Genomic DNA, 14,935 nt, shown 5'->3' with positions numbered 1-14,935 from the left:
TGCTGTCTCTCTGGGTGCATTTTACATTGCATTATTTACATAATTGTTTTATATGACAACCATGTAGTCCTTATCACTATGGTTATGTAGTATTGTTTCAGGTCAAGTAATAGACATTTGATGGTTCTTTCTTCATAAATTGCTTTGCTTAGATGTGGCAATGAGTTATGTGTTTTTCTAGTTCTTTGTCATTGGAATTTTGCAATAAATTATACTGAATGTATTGAATGCTTTTATTACTCTAGGTGTTTTTACAAAGTGAGCTCTGCAAATCTCAGAACATGTCTTTCTGCCTTCCTGGAAGTGATGCTTTTTGGTATTTTCAAATTTTGCTTATAAAAAAGCCCTTCACTTCTTTTGTTAGGGTTATTCCTGGATGTCACCTTGAAAAAGCTTTCTAAACTAGGTGCTATCTGTCCTAATTACTTCCTCTGCAAGCGTCTTCTTTTACAGAGGCAAATATTGGTGTTGATTTTTGCGAACAGCTATTTTACTGATAGTGTTTATCTTTGTATTAATTAGGGATTCTAACGAAGTAGAAAATTTTGTCAACAAAAGCAAATTGGAGAGGAAAGGGCTCTTTTTCTTTCTTTCTTTCTTTCTTTTTTTTTTAAAATACACTTCCAGGTAACAATCCATCACTTTGTGAAGTCAGGGTAGGAAATGAGGTAGGGCAGGTACTTGGAGGCAGGAACAGTAGAGAGGGCTTGGAGTAATGTTGTTTACTGCCTCCCTTCCCATGGCTTGTTCAGCTCACTTGTTCGCTCTTTCTTTCTTTCTTTCTTTCTTTCTTTCTTTCTTTCTTTCTTTCTTTCTTTCTTTCTTTCTTTTTTTCCTTCCTTCCTTCCTTTCTTTCTTTTGTTCCTTTCATTTAATAAATATTCATTTTTTAATTAAAAAATCTTTTTAAATGTGTTTTTGTGTTTTACCTGCACATATGTCTGTGTGAGGATGTCAGAATCCCAGGAACTGGATTAATACATGGGAGCTGCCATGTGGGTGCTAGGAATTGAACCTCTGGGTCCTCTGGAAGACCAGTTAGTGCTCTTAACTGCTGAGTCATCCCTCCAGCTCCTCAGCCTGCTTTCTTACAGTACCCAGGACCTCAAGACCTGTTGCGGCACTGCCCATGGTGAGCTGGGCCCTCCAACATTAACATTAGTCAAGACAATGCCCCACAGACTAGCCCATAGGCCAGTCTGGTAGGGACTTTTTCTCAGTTGAGCTTCTCTTCCAAAATGACTCTGGCTTGTGTCAAGATGGCATAACATGAGCCAACATGATCATACTTAAAGTTTTGGTAGTGTATACAGCAAGGTCTTTTAGTATACATTCATGTCATGATTTTTTTTCCTTTCTAATTTTTCCCTTCGCCTATCTATATTTTCTTCTTTCTTTCTTAAAGAATTTGAGAACAATATTGGAAAAGTAGAGATATTAGGATGTGGTGGGAAATACTAAAAAATGCACCATCACCATCCTATCCTAACACCAGCTACTCTCTGGCCCCAGTAGTCAGCCACTTCTATGGTTAGCCCCATGTAGCCACCGCCAATCTCGTAGTTCTTTTGTGTGGATTCTGTTCACATTCCCAGCTTTCTGCTCTCTGTGGGTAGCAGTGACAAATCCCCATAACCCTGTAAAATCAAAACTTTAGAGGCTTGCAATTTATCAATCAGATTTATATTACTAAATTCTCACTCCACAAAATGTCCACATAATAAGCTCAGAGCCAATTGATATTGATATAGACTGCCCACTTAGATAAGACAAATTGTCCTGTAGTTATCCACCCCTTTATAGGATGTCCATAGCTACCTGTGGCTATTTAAAGCCATGCAGAATCTGGATCATCTTTCTCTTCCACCAGCTTCCTTCCTTTCTCTCCCTCCTTTCTCTTCCATCTTCCAAGAACACTCAGCCTACCTTCCTGTCCAATCACAGGCTCCAGGCTTGTCTTTCCCCTGCCCTCACCCACTTACAGACAGCAATCTACATTTCCCCCTTTTTTGCCCAATTAAAAGGCCCTTTTCTCTCAGATATAAATTTAGCATAACTATTACCATTCTGTAATTTATAACATATAAGATACACATAATACCCAGTCCACCATTTTGTCAAATAAAGCACTCTGCCATCTATCCTAACTTAAAAAGGCTTATAATTTTATATCTGTTATGTCCTGATTTAGCTTGTATACTATCTGAAAATTATCTTCTCAAATATATTTTCTTAGTGTTAAATAGCTGGGGTTGGCTGTGACACTATAACTAGTATTTCAACCCCATCAGAAACCCAAGAGTGACTAATATTGGAAAATATAAGAAGCCTAACACAGCTTCTAGACCTGAAACAATTTGTAGAGACAGCTGCCCCAGTATGTCGGGAAGTTGGAGCATCAATCTTCAGCCTTCTGGCCCAGGAATCTGACAGACCTTAGTGAAACAGGAATTAAGGACTAGATAATTCTGTCTTGGCAAAACTAAGCTGTCCTAACTTGTAACTTGTGTCCTCTCAAGAACAGTACATGTCTGTAGGAGAAATAGACAATTTTTGCCCAGTGGCTACCTAGCCACAATATACCTCACCTGGAGGTAGAGATGTTCAGCTGCTTCTTTGAATCTATAAATGGGGAGTAGCTATGTCTCAACAAATGAATAAATGACATTAATTGTCACATTCTGTGGATTTCTGACATTTTTGAAAACTATGTAAAGTAATCTGGACTATTGTCCATTAACTACTCTTAGCTATGTCTAATAAAAATATCTTGAAAACACCCTAACAGTAAACTCAGAGCCATGAATTTGTTCTATAGCCCTTAACTCATGTGCTTAATCATCTCACATCAGTTTGTAATGACATTTATAGAAAGACTGGGTCCAAGCCTTGTTGTGTTCTTAAATGTATTGTATAGGCACAATGCCTATATGAGAGTAAGAATGTTAATCTCAATTTTACATCAATAGGAAATCCATATCAATGAAAACCTTAAATTTGTATCAAAATAAATTCTATACCACAATAAGAAATTATGACTTCAATTTAATAACTATTGTAAAGATTACTATCAAATGAGATTATGGCTATACAATCTATTCTAGATAATCCCCCCCATTAAATTATGACCATTTCTAAATTCCCCCCGAAAGACAACCTTAGAATAACCACCTTCAGTCCCCCAAAGTCCAGGGAACTGGGGTGATGAGTCTTCATAACTAGCTGTATATGGGCAGTGAGATATCTTTGAAGGGTTGGGGAGTAGGAAAAATGGGGGAGTTGTTTGGCCTTAAGAAGGCCACACCAACCATTGTTGTAGTCTCTGATGTCTGTCCTGACTGGATCCAGCTGAAAGTCCCTGAGATCAGGAGTTCAGGCAGGTCAGTTCAGCATGTCTGACGATTGATCTCAACAAAGCTGTACATTCTGCAATATACAAATCTCAAAACAAAATTTAAGTATCATCGAGATATCTGTGTGGATTGTTTCAGTCTGTGTAGGGTGTACAGACTGGTTAAGATGAAACTGTGCTCTAATAAATCATTTGTGCCATGTGAAGGATAGCACAAAGAACTTTTTTTTGTTTGATCCACCTGAATCTATTTTCAGGTAGTCTTCCTCTGTCATATCTGACCCATATAACTCTGGAAGGTGTATATACACTAATCACCTTTTCTAAAACTGTAAAGACAAAACTTTTCTCCCAAATCAGCATATCCTTGAACCAGGGTCTTAGTCAGGGTTTCTATTCCTGCACTAACATCATGGCCAAGAAGCAAGTTGGGGAGGAAAGGGTTCATCCAGCTTACACTTCTACATTGCTGTTCATCACCAAAGGAAGTCAGAACTGGAACTCACACAGGGCAGGAACTTGGAGGCAGGAGATGATGCAGAGGCCATGGAGGGGTGCTGCTTACTGCTCCATTCCCCTGGCTTGCTCAGCTTGCTTTCTTGTAGAACCCAGGGAGGGCACCACCCACAATGGTTTGGGTCCTCTCCCCTGGATCACTAGTTGAGAGAATGCCTTACAGCTGGATCTCATGGAGGTATTTCCTCAATGGAGGCTCCTTTCTATGTGATCAGCTTGTGTCAAGTTGACACACAAAATCAGCCAATGCAGCCAGTAACCAGAAAAACCTTTAGCAGACCTCTCTCCTAGAGGAATAATGTAAGCACAAAACTCAAAATCACACATATTTTGAAAATTAAAACAATCCAAAACAAAAGAAGTAAATTAAAATACTGTATGAGCCTATTCTTAGGCTTTTTCTATTCTGCCATGCCAGGAAATTAACCCAAAATTCCTGTGGCACCCACATTCAAAGAATATGAATTTCCAGAAGACTGTATTACACTGTGCATCTGTTAGGCTCTCTACCTGGAGCCACAGGCAGCCATACCTATTCATAGCAGACAATTATCACTGCTCTTTACTTGGAGTCAGTAATTTTCCCTATCCTAGTTCCAAACCGTGGGTGAAATTCCCCAAGTGATTCGGACAAAATCTGTATATAAATCTCCTAAAAGCAAAGAAACCAGCCTTTGAATTAAATCATACTCCATCCAACATCTGCTAAGGAAGCCGGCAGCTTCCAGTGTCTAGCACTGTGGCTCAGAGCAGCCTGCACTTCTCATAGCAGGGGACCTCAGAGCCCTCTTTCTTTGTTTCAAGGTTCCCACACTAGGCCATCACAGGACCCACCTCTTCATGCCTCAAGGTGTAGACCTTCTAGCTGATGTTGTAGCTGTTACAATGGGGCATAAAGGAAGAACAGTGATTATTGAACAGAGTTGGGGAAGTCCCAAGATGACAAAAGATAGGGTCACTGTCACAAAGTCAATTGATTTGAAGCATAAATAAAAAAAAATCAGAGCTAAACTTGTTCAGGATGTTGCCAATAACACAAAGAAGAGGTTAGGGAAGGCACCACTGCCACTGTTCTGGCATGGTCTATTGCCAAGGAGGGCTTTGAGAAGATCAGCCAAGGGGCTAATCCATTGGGATTATGGAGAGGTGTGATGTTGGCTTTTGATGTTGTAATTGCTGAACTTAAGAAACAATCTAAACCCATGACAACTTTTGAATAAATTGCTCAGGTTGCTACAATTTCTGCAAATGGAGACAAAAACATTGAGAACATAATTTCTGATGCAATGAAATAGGTTGGAAGAAAGGGGGGCATCACAATGAAGGATGAAAAAAGCCCTGAATGATGACCTAGAAATTATTGAAGGCATGAAGTTTGATAGAGAATATATTTCCCATATTTTATTAATACATCAAAAGTCAAAAATATGAATTCCAAAATGCCTATGTTTTGTTGAGTGAAAAGAAAATTTTTAGTGTTCAGTCCATTGTACCTTCTCTTGAAATTGCCAATGCTCATTGGAAGCCCTTGGTCATACTCACTGAAGATGTTGACGGAGAAGCTCCAAGCACTCTGGTTTTGAACAGGCTAAAAGTTGTTCTTCAGGTTGTAGCAGTCAAAGGTCCAGGGTCTATGGACAATAGGAAGAACCAGCTTAAAGATATGGCTATCACTACTGGTGTTGCTGTGTTTGGAGAAGAGGGGTTGAATCTAAATCTTGAAGATGTTCAAGCTCATGACGTAGGAAAAGTTGGAGAGGTCATTGTCACCATGATGATGCCCTACTTTTGAAAGGAAAAGGTGACAAAGCTCACATTGAAAAATGTACTCAAGAAATCACTGAACAGCCAGACATCACTAATGAATATGAAAAGGAAAAGCTGAACTTTCAGATGGAGTAGCTGTGCTGAAGGTTGGAGGGACAGGTGATGTTGAAGTGAATGACAAGGAAGACAGAGTTACATAAGGGGCATTTGTCTTATTCCAGCGTTTTCATTTTTCTCCATATAATGAAGATTGTTTCAGTACATTGAGTTCTGATAGGATATACAAGATTCATTTCTTTTCTTTCCTTCCTTCCTTCCTTCCTCTTCCTTCCTTCCTCTTCCTTCCTTCCTCTTCCTTCCTTCCTTCCTTGCTTCTTCCTTCCTTTCTTTCTTTCTCTCTTTCTTTCTCTTCCTTTCTTTCTTTTTTAATTTCTTTCTTTCTTTCTTTCTTTCTTTCTCTCTCTCTCTCTCTCTTTCTTTCTTTCTTTTTTTTTTTTTTTTTTCTTTTTTTTTTTCTTTTCTTTCTTTCTTTCTTTTTTTCTTTTTTTCTTTCTCTCTCTCTCTCTCTCTCTCTCTCTTTCTCTCTCTCTTTCTTTCTTTCTTTCTTTCTTTCTTTCTTTCTTTCTTTCTTTCTTCCTTAATTTCTTTCTTTCTAACGGTTTGGCTTGTGGCCTGTAATGTGGTCTATTTTAGAGAAGATATGCCACTGAGCAGAGCATATTCATTCTGTTGTTGTGCATAGTGTTCTGTAGCTATCTTTTAAATCTTGTTGATGTTTTGCATGTTTATCTTGGAAGATCCTTTGCACATGATTGGTTTGTTTGAAGGACCTATGTAGGTGTGAGAATGCAATATGGAGATGTCCTGTTTTTATTTTCTCTGAACTGTTTGATTTCTGAGCCTTTTAATGCTATCTAGGGGGAACTGAAAACGTGTTGGTTTTGTGTGGGAATATTTACATTAGTTTTGTCTGTGTTTACTTACATGAAGTAGTGCTCTTCTTTACTTCTGATTAGTTTTTGTTTAAAGTAATCTATCAGGTAGGATTACTCATGTATGTGTTTATAGTTTCATCTGCTTTACAGTTTGATGACGTGGTCCAGCAGGTCGTTCTTCAGTGATGGGGTCTTGAGAGAGAAAGGGCCCGGACAAAGTTCATAAGATACAGAGGAATGATGATAGTGAAGATTGTGATGGCTTAAGGAACTCCCATTTTATGCAAGGCATCCATCTTGGTACCCACTAGATGTTTGTCTCTTATTCCAGTCCCTAGAAGATAAGTACCCAGAACCTCTGACCAGTGACTATCTGCTCCCTATGATGGACTGACTGCTTTTTGGCTTTTGTAACCTGCTTATACACCATTACGGACTGTTTTGACGTCGTTTTGACTACTTAATCTTGGCAGAGTAGAACAGTTCTTGGGCTGCTTGCGCAGATACTCAAAGTCTTGTGGCTTCTACATTTAAAAATTCTTTCTTCACCCCTTTTAGATGAGAATCTCAAGTTTGACTCAGCGAGTGTTGTGCTAGCAGCTTTAATACATTTAACTAATTATATAATCCAGATCAAGTCGATTCTCTTTTCCCAGGGGCCACAACCTCCATAAAAATATAAGAAAATATGGGGTCAGGAGGTCTTGCACAACCTATGCCTTATGCCAAGCAAGCTTATTAAGAAGTACAGTGTTTTATATATTCTGTCTGTGGGGCTAAATAGGACAGAGTGAGCAGAAAGTATCACACAATGGACAGAGTCAGCAGGAACTATCATACAATGGTACAAAGTCAACAAGAATCCGTGGATGTCTATATGCAGGTTTGGGCAGGCACAAGATAAGGCAAGGCCTATGATTGGGCAGTGAAAAAGAAAGGCGGGCTGAAAATTTGAGACACTAGACAGAGTACTGAGACAAAGAGTACTGGGAAGGAAGGAGAAGGAAGATGGAGGAAGAGAAGGATGACCCAGACCCATGTGGCTTTAAATAGCCACAGGTAACTATGGATATCTTATAAGGGATGGATAATTATAGGACAATTTGTCTTATCTATGTGGAAAGTTTATATTAATATCAATTGGCTCTGAGTTTATTATATGGACATTTTGTGGGGTGAGAATTTAGTAATATAAATCTGACTGATAAATTGCACGCCTCAAGAGTTTTGATTTTACCAGGTAAAGGGGTTTGCGACAGTTAACTGCGAGATGCACAGTTCTTTCATAGCGCTGGCATGACATCGGCTCACCATGGAAACAGCGAGTATAGACATTTCAGAAGTCTGGCCAGAAAGTCTGCAGAGATGAGAACACCCCCCTGGTGCCATGTGGCCCGCTGATGCTGGCGCTAACGTGAGATGGTATTTCTTTTTTATTGTTTTATTTTTTTCTGCTACAAGAAGCTAATCAAACTATGTTGCACAAAAGGAAGAAAAGGTACTCAAGAACACAATAGACCTAGCACATAGCAGCCTGGAACTGATTACCATATTCCAGTGAGAAGTGTTGGGTTCTTAGGATCTGAAGCCACAGCTTCTCCAAGCCTATGGCCCCAAGCTTTTCCAAACATATTTCTGGCTTAGAGAAGGATCTGTGGGGCTGGAGAGATGGCTCAGCCGTTAAAGGCTAGGCTCACAACCAAATATATAAGAGAAGGAGCTGTGTTCCTTCTCTGTACACCAAGTTCTCAGAGAAAAGCTCCCTAGGCCCTGGTTCCAGGCTTTTACTGGCTCTCAAGCATGTTCTTGGTTTTGAGAAGGCCAGGGTCCTTTCCATACATCAGGGCCTCAGGGAAAGCCTGAGTTGATCAGTCCACTTCTGGATAGTTGGATTTTTCAGTGTTTAACTCTGTAGGTATTTTCTAGCTGTTTTGTTTTTGACAAGAGACTGACTGCTCTTTTGAATTCAGTGTATTCATCTGTCATTTAATCAGTCTGTGAAACCACTTGCATTCAGAGTTATAACTGAGAAGGGTTGGCTTTTGTGTATGATTTTTTTTTTACCCTGGCTTCTTGCAAGTTCCTTTCCTTATATATTGGTAGTTTTGGATTTTGCTGGAGAAAAATAAGGTTAATAAAGAGGTTAATAAAAATTGTTCCAATGCTGACATATATCTTGTTTATTTGATAGTTTGGCTTTGATTAATAGGAAATTAATTGCTCATTAGATACCGTACTGGCTAGTTTCAGAACACAAGCTAAAATCATCAGATGAAGGAGTCCCAATTGAGAAAATATCTCCATAAGGCAGGGCTGTATGTATTTACTTAATTGGTTGATGTGGGAGGCCCCAGCCTCTTATGGATAGTGCTGTCCCTGGGCTGGTGGTGCTGGGTTCTTCTATAAGAAAGTGGCCTGAGCAAGCCATGTGGAGCAGACAAGTTAAGCAGCACCACTCCATGGCCATGCATCAACTTCTACCTCCAGGTTCCTGCTGTAGTTGAGGTTCCATCTTTAAGTGATGGACCACACTATGGCAATGTAAGCCCAATAAACCCTTTCCTCCCCAACTTGCTTTTGGTCACAGTGTTTCACTGCATCAATAGAAACCATAACTCTGATATGGGACTTCATTTTCTTTCCCGTTCCTTACTGGGGATAGTTTTATTTGTTTGTGTTCAATGCTGGCATCTTCATGAGGCACTGGAAAAGGAAAACTGAGTGAGATCTGGATACATTCACAACAATCATGAAGCGAAGTTCACAAAAGGAATAACGCCTATACCTGTTAAATGTTCAAAGCACACCCCCATTATGAAAAGGTATTACAACTTGGGAGCCAAGTTTCTTGGGTGATCTTAGCTCACAAATACCCATTTATTGACAGACCTTTGCATGATTTACCATCATTATGGCTCTCGGGTAAATTATTTTGGAATGCATACAATAATGTTCTGCTCTCACCTACCCAGATTTCATCAGAAAGATCTGAGTTCAAAGCAGAGACTTCTCTCTTCTGTACCCTACGCATGTGACCTTTCCATCCATGTGCTTTCAAGAAACATTGATTGAGCTTGGCAGCATGGGCAGCATCGTCCACATTCATGTATTTAATGTGCTTCACACATTGAAGATACAGCCATGAGAAAGATATATGCAGCATTGCACTGCTATTAGAGACAAGTTGATCTGTCTAGGCCATGTTTGACATGTTCAGTGCTTCTAACATTATCTCTGTGTGAAGAAGTGAAGATTAAAGCTAAGTTGTGTTGCTGTAAAATTATTTAAAATGCTGTATTTGATCCCACACTAGATCCAGCACTGTAGTGCCCCGAGATATCTGTGAGATATCTTCATCTCAGTCAGCAAAGCATCTAACCTGCTTTGCTCTATCCCATATCGCACTGCTGATGGCTATTCTCTGAGCCTGGCAACAATCTCTCTACCCATCTGGATCCCAAGGCAGGTTGCCACCATGCCAGACATACACATCCCAATTCTGTGGCAGGCCATTGTTTCCTGCCACCACATACTCTCTTGAATTCAATTAAATCACCACATGAAAGAACATACAACACAATAACCTCTGAACCAATTGATAATATATAATTGCCCACCTAGACATACAAAGCCCTGTACACATCCATCCCTTAAGAATATTCATAATAGCCTATAAATGTGCAGAGAGGAATCTTAATATCCGCCTCCATGTTCTCTTGGCTGTTTTCCTCTCTCGGTTCCAGTCTCCTCCTCCTCCTCTGAAACTTTTATCCTGCCCATCCTTCTTTCTCATCCAATGACAGGCCACATTCTATCTTGTACCTGTCTTCCCCTCCATAACAACATCATCCTACAAAGTTGCACTAGACGCTAGAGTGTCTGAAAAACAAGAGAACGGTATGAGCAAGCACCAGCAGTTCCTGTTTCTCTGCTTGCTTATTTCACCCAGTCACAGTGCTCCTTCATCCCTATCCTTCCATTCATCTTCTGTCATGGTGGACTGGACCCTCAATGTGTGAGACAAAGCAAACTTCTTCAGTATGTGACTTGCCAGATATCACAACAACAAGAAACGTCACAAACAGCAGAATGTCCTGGTAGCAAGTATGGTGGTGGAGGCTTATAGTCCCAGCACTTAGGACATAGAAGATGGAGGGCTGGAGTCAAGGTCATCTTCAACTACACAGGGAACATTCTTAACGGTTAACAGCACATGGACTGAGTTACTTAGCATTGAATATTATATTGCAGCATTCCCAATTTGAAGCTCCACAGAATGGGACATCCCTGATGGATAGAATCTTTATATGTAAACCCAGGAGTTTGTGTGCTGTGTGCACATTGGACTACAATGGTGATTAGCTAAGGCATTTGTACACAGAGAGATAAATGTGTGAGATATGTTTATACATTTTAATATATATATATATACATATATATATGGCTAATTTGCTTGCATTTTTGTCTGTTATGTACATGCATTGCCTACAGAAGCCACAAGGGGGCTTTGGATCCTCAGAAGCTGAAGTTACAGATGATTTTTGGCAATCTTGCTTTGATGCTGAGAATAGAACCTGTGGGCTTCTCTAAGAGCAGTCAGTACTCTCGGTCAGTGGTTCTTCTCTTTAACCTCTTAAATGTGTAGGCCAGGGGAGCCTTGACTCCTGATATTTGTTCTCCCATCTCTTTACCATAACCTGATATTTTCTCTTTGCTGCTTATTATAAATTAATATTTATCTTTGAGATTATAATATAATAACATCATTTCTCACCTCCCATTTCTTCCTTCAAACCTTCCCATATATCCCTTTTGAACCGATGGCCACTCTTTCATATATATGTCCCTAAATACATAATACTACCTTCTAAGTCTGTATTGTTTTTTTTTTTTTAAAGATTTTTTATTTCTTTTATGTGTGTGAGTACACTGTTGTTGTCTTCAGACACACCAGAAGAGGTCATCAGATTCCATTATAGATGGTTGTGAGTCACCATATGATTGCTCGGAATTGAACTCAGGACCTCTGGAAGAGCAGTCAGTGCTCTTAACCACTGAGCCATCTCTCCAGCCCCATGGTATTTTTACTTACATGTTTTCAAGGATGACCATTTGGTATTGGAAAACTAGTTAGTGCACTCATTCCTAAGGAAGACTATTCCTTCCTCAGCATTCATGGTTGCTTATAGTTCTTTCTATAGGATTGAGATTTTCTGATCCATGTTAGCATGTCTAATGGGTCCTTGTTCAGGTCATGTTTAGGCAGTCATGTTGTTGGGACTTTATGCTGTAGCATCTGACATTCCTAGAAGACAGGACATCACAGCAAATTCCCTGTTCCCTTTGCACTCTTTCTGCCACCTCCTCCATAATAAAGGCATTAAGAGTTGTTTTGTAGCTCTAACCATTGGGACTGAGCTCCACAACTCTACATTTTGATTGTTTTGTTGTTTTCTGTCTATTGCAAAGAGAAGTCTCCTTGATGAGGAATGAGGACTACACTTTCCTATGTGTATAAGAATAAATATTTGGAATGTACTTAGGGGTTATGCTGGACTACAATGGTGATTTCAGAGGTTCCTGAAAGTTCTGGTTGTATTCTTCAAGATTCATGTTTTTACTGGATAGTTGACTGGGTTTCAGTATTAGGCAAGCTTTTTCTCCTGTTGAAGTCTTAAGTCTAATTAGAGATTTGTTGTATACCACCAAGTTGTGTGTGTCACTACTACTACTGTGGGTAATTTTGCCATGCTGTTCATTGTTGTGGTTCATAGACATCATACCTGTATATGACTGCTGGTTGCTTCCCCTCTTTAGAAGCTTGCATGGTACCTTCTGTTACCATGGAAGCTAGTCCAAAGGGAGGAGGCACTCAGGTTAGTTTTGTTGAGGCCTCTTGGCCATGTGTATTTCAGTGCCTGGTCTCTTCTGCAATAGTGACTTACCTTACCAAGAACAATCATAATAACCTGTAGTGTTTTGGGAGGCTCTTGGACAACCCTGGCCAATAAGTCAAAAAAGGAGTTCTGGGACTTTTGTTAGTTAATCTTTGGCTTTTAGAGGAAGCACTAGCTAAGATGGGAAAAATTCCTTTAAACTATAAATGTGATTTATACATCAACTTGCATGTATTATAGGAATTTTAAGGTAGACAGTTAGTAGTGTGATGCTTTATGATGTTTTCAGACTTTCTTACTGGTATCCTACCTGCCTCCCTCATGTATTTATCGACCTCTCTCCCCAATTAGAGTCCACTTCCCATCAGACTACTTATATCCCGCTATTCTCCTGTCTGTTGCCTCCTGCCTCTCCTCAACCCTAGGAATGGTCCCTTTTTACTTTACTGATTTCTGCAGCTAGTGTCTTTGGAGCTAGGAACTACAGAGAGAATATATATTGTTTGTCCTTCCGGATTTGAGTTACCTTGTTCAATACAATCTTTTCTAGTTTTGTTTAACCTGCAAATTTCATTATCCTTTTTTTCTTTTCAGCTGAATAGCATTCCATCAGATATATGTACCATATTTTCATTACCCATTTATCTGTTGTTAACATTTAGGTTGTTAACATTTCCTAGCTATTCTGTAGAGATCAGAAATGTTTGTGGCTGAGCAAGAATCGGTGAAGTAAGATGAAGGCTCCTTTGGACATTTCCTAAGAATTGGTATAGCTAACGTCATATGGTAGGCGTAGTAGCTAAAAATACCATGACCATAAAGCAAGTTTTGAAGGAAAGGGTTTATGTGCCTTTTCTTCCTACAGTAGTCCTTCACTGAAGGAAGCCTGGACAGGAAAACAGGCAAGAACCTGGAGTCAGTAGCTGATGCAGAGTTGTTTGACCCTCAAGGGGTCATAACCTACATGCTGAAAACTGCTGTTATGTAGGCTTCCAGCAGAAGGTGTGGTTCAGATTAAAATTGTATCTTCCCACCTCAAGATTTGAATCAAAAGTATGTATTTCTACCGGTTGGCAGTAAATCCCCAACCTCAGTAAGCCTGTGAAAAACACACAACTCATTTGCAATACTTATAAGGTTCGTGGGTAGATTAAGCAGACTTTCCACTACACTACTCTATCCCCCAGCTATGAAATCCCTTATACTTGCAGCCATGTGGTTCTGCCCCATCTTCCATCTCCTCTTCCACTGTCTTCTTCCTCCCTTGATCCCTACTCTTCCTCCACTCTCTAAAATCTCCAGGTCTACCTTTCCCTTCCACAGCCTAATCACAGGCTCTAGACTTTATTTGACCACTTACAAAGTGGGGAGAAGGTTCACATGAAATCACCTGAGTATGTGATCCACTCCTACCGGGGGCAGCTCCTCTTAAGGAAGCTGAATTAACATCAGAATACAAACAGCATAAGGGCAACCCACAACATCTACCTCAAAGTCTTGACTAGAAGGGGACCTACCCAATTCAAACAAATAAAAAATCCCTCATAGGTGTGCCTTCTATTTCTGGATTCCAGTTAATTCCACATGTAGTCAAGTACCAAGAATAGCAATCACAGGACAGAAGGGTTTATTTGGCTTATATTACCTGAATGGCTGTCCATTGGAAGAAGCCAAGGCTAGAACTCACACAGGGCAAGAACCTGGAGGCAGGAGCTGATACAGAGGCCATGGAGGGTGCTCCTTACTGACTTGCTCCTCATGCCTTGCTCAGGCTGAATTTTTACAGAACTCAGAACTACCAAACCACAATTGCCCTGCCACATCAATCACTAATTGAGAAAATGAAATGTCCTACAGGTTTGCCTACAGCCCGATATTATAGCAGCATTTTCTCACCAAGGTTCACTCTGATGACTTTATCTTGTGTCAAGTTGACATAAAACCCAGCACAATGAGTTTCTTTTGGTGATGAAACAAAAGAGAACAATCTGATCTTTCCACTGTCTCATCTGAGAAGTAATCTCATTGTAAATCAGTGTTCATGGCATGAAAACAAACCTGGTGGTGAATAGTTGTCTGCGTTTGTGAAGAGAATCTGGTGAAGTTCTGGTACAGCTCTCTCAAATATTAAATTGCTTACATGGATTAATGGAGGAACACATGGGCAAGGACAGATGATAATCTCAAAGGGTTTCTGGGGCTTATCGATAAGTAAGAGACATTTGTGTCCCCTGCCCCACTGCCCAAACTGCATTCCAGTGTACACACAAAAACTGTTTTTTTTCTCTCATTGATTTAGTGTCATAATGGGAGTTAAACCAGGGCCTCCTTCACTCTAGGCAAGTGCTTCACCAGTAAGTAGCCCCCTCTCTCTTTTGGTACTTTGAATTTGGGACATAGACTTGTGATTCTTCTGTCTCAAGCCCCAGAGTAGCTGAGATTTCAGAATATTTCCAGGAAACTTAGTT

At 40.0% G+C, this 14,935-nt stretch overlaps 1 pseudogene; it reads left to right on the top strand.

Moving 5' to 3' along the window:
• Window positions 1–4,708: 4,708 nt before the first annotated feature.
• On the top strand, window positions 4,709–7,833 carry LOC116895734 (annotated as a pseudogene).
• Window positions 7,834–14,935: the final 7,102 nt, after the last annotated feature.

The sequence above is a fragment of the Rattus rattus genome, chromosome 3, assembly GCF_011064425.1.
Source record: "Rattus rattus isolate New Zealand chromosome 3, Rrattus_CSIRO_v1, whole genome shotgun sequence".
In the NCBI taxonomy this organism is placed as follows: domain Eukaryota; kingdom Metazoa; phylum Chordata; class Mammalia; order Rodentia; family Muridae; genus Rattus; species Rattus rattus.
This window is presented reverse-complemented; position numbering and strand designations above follow the sequence as displayed.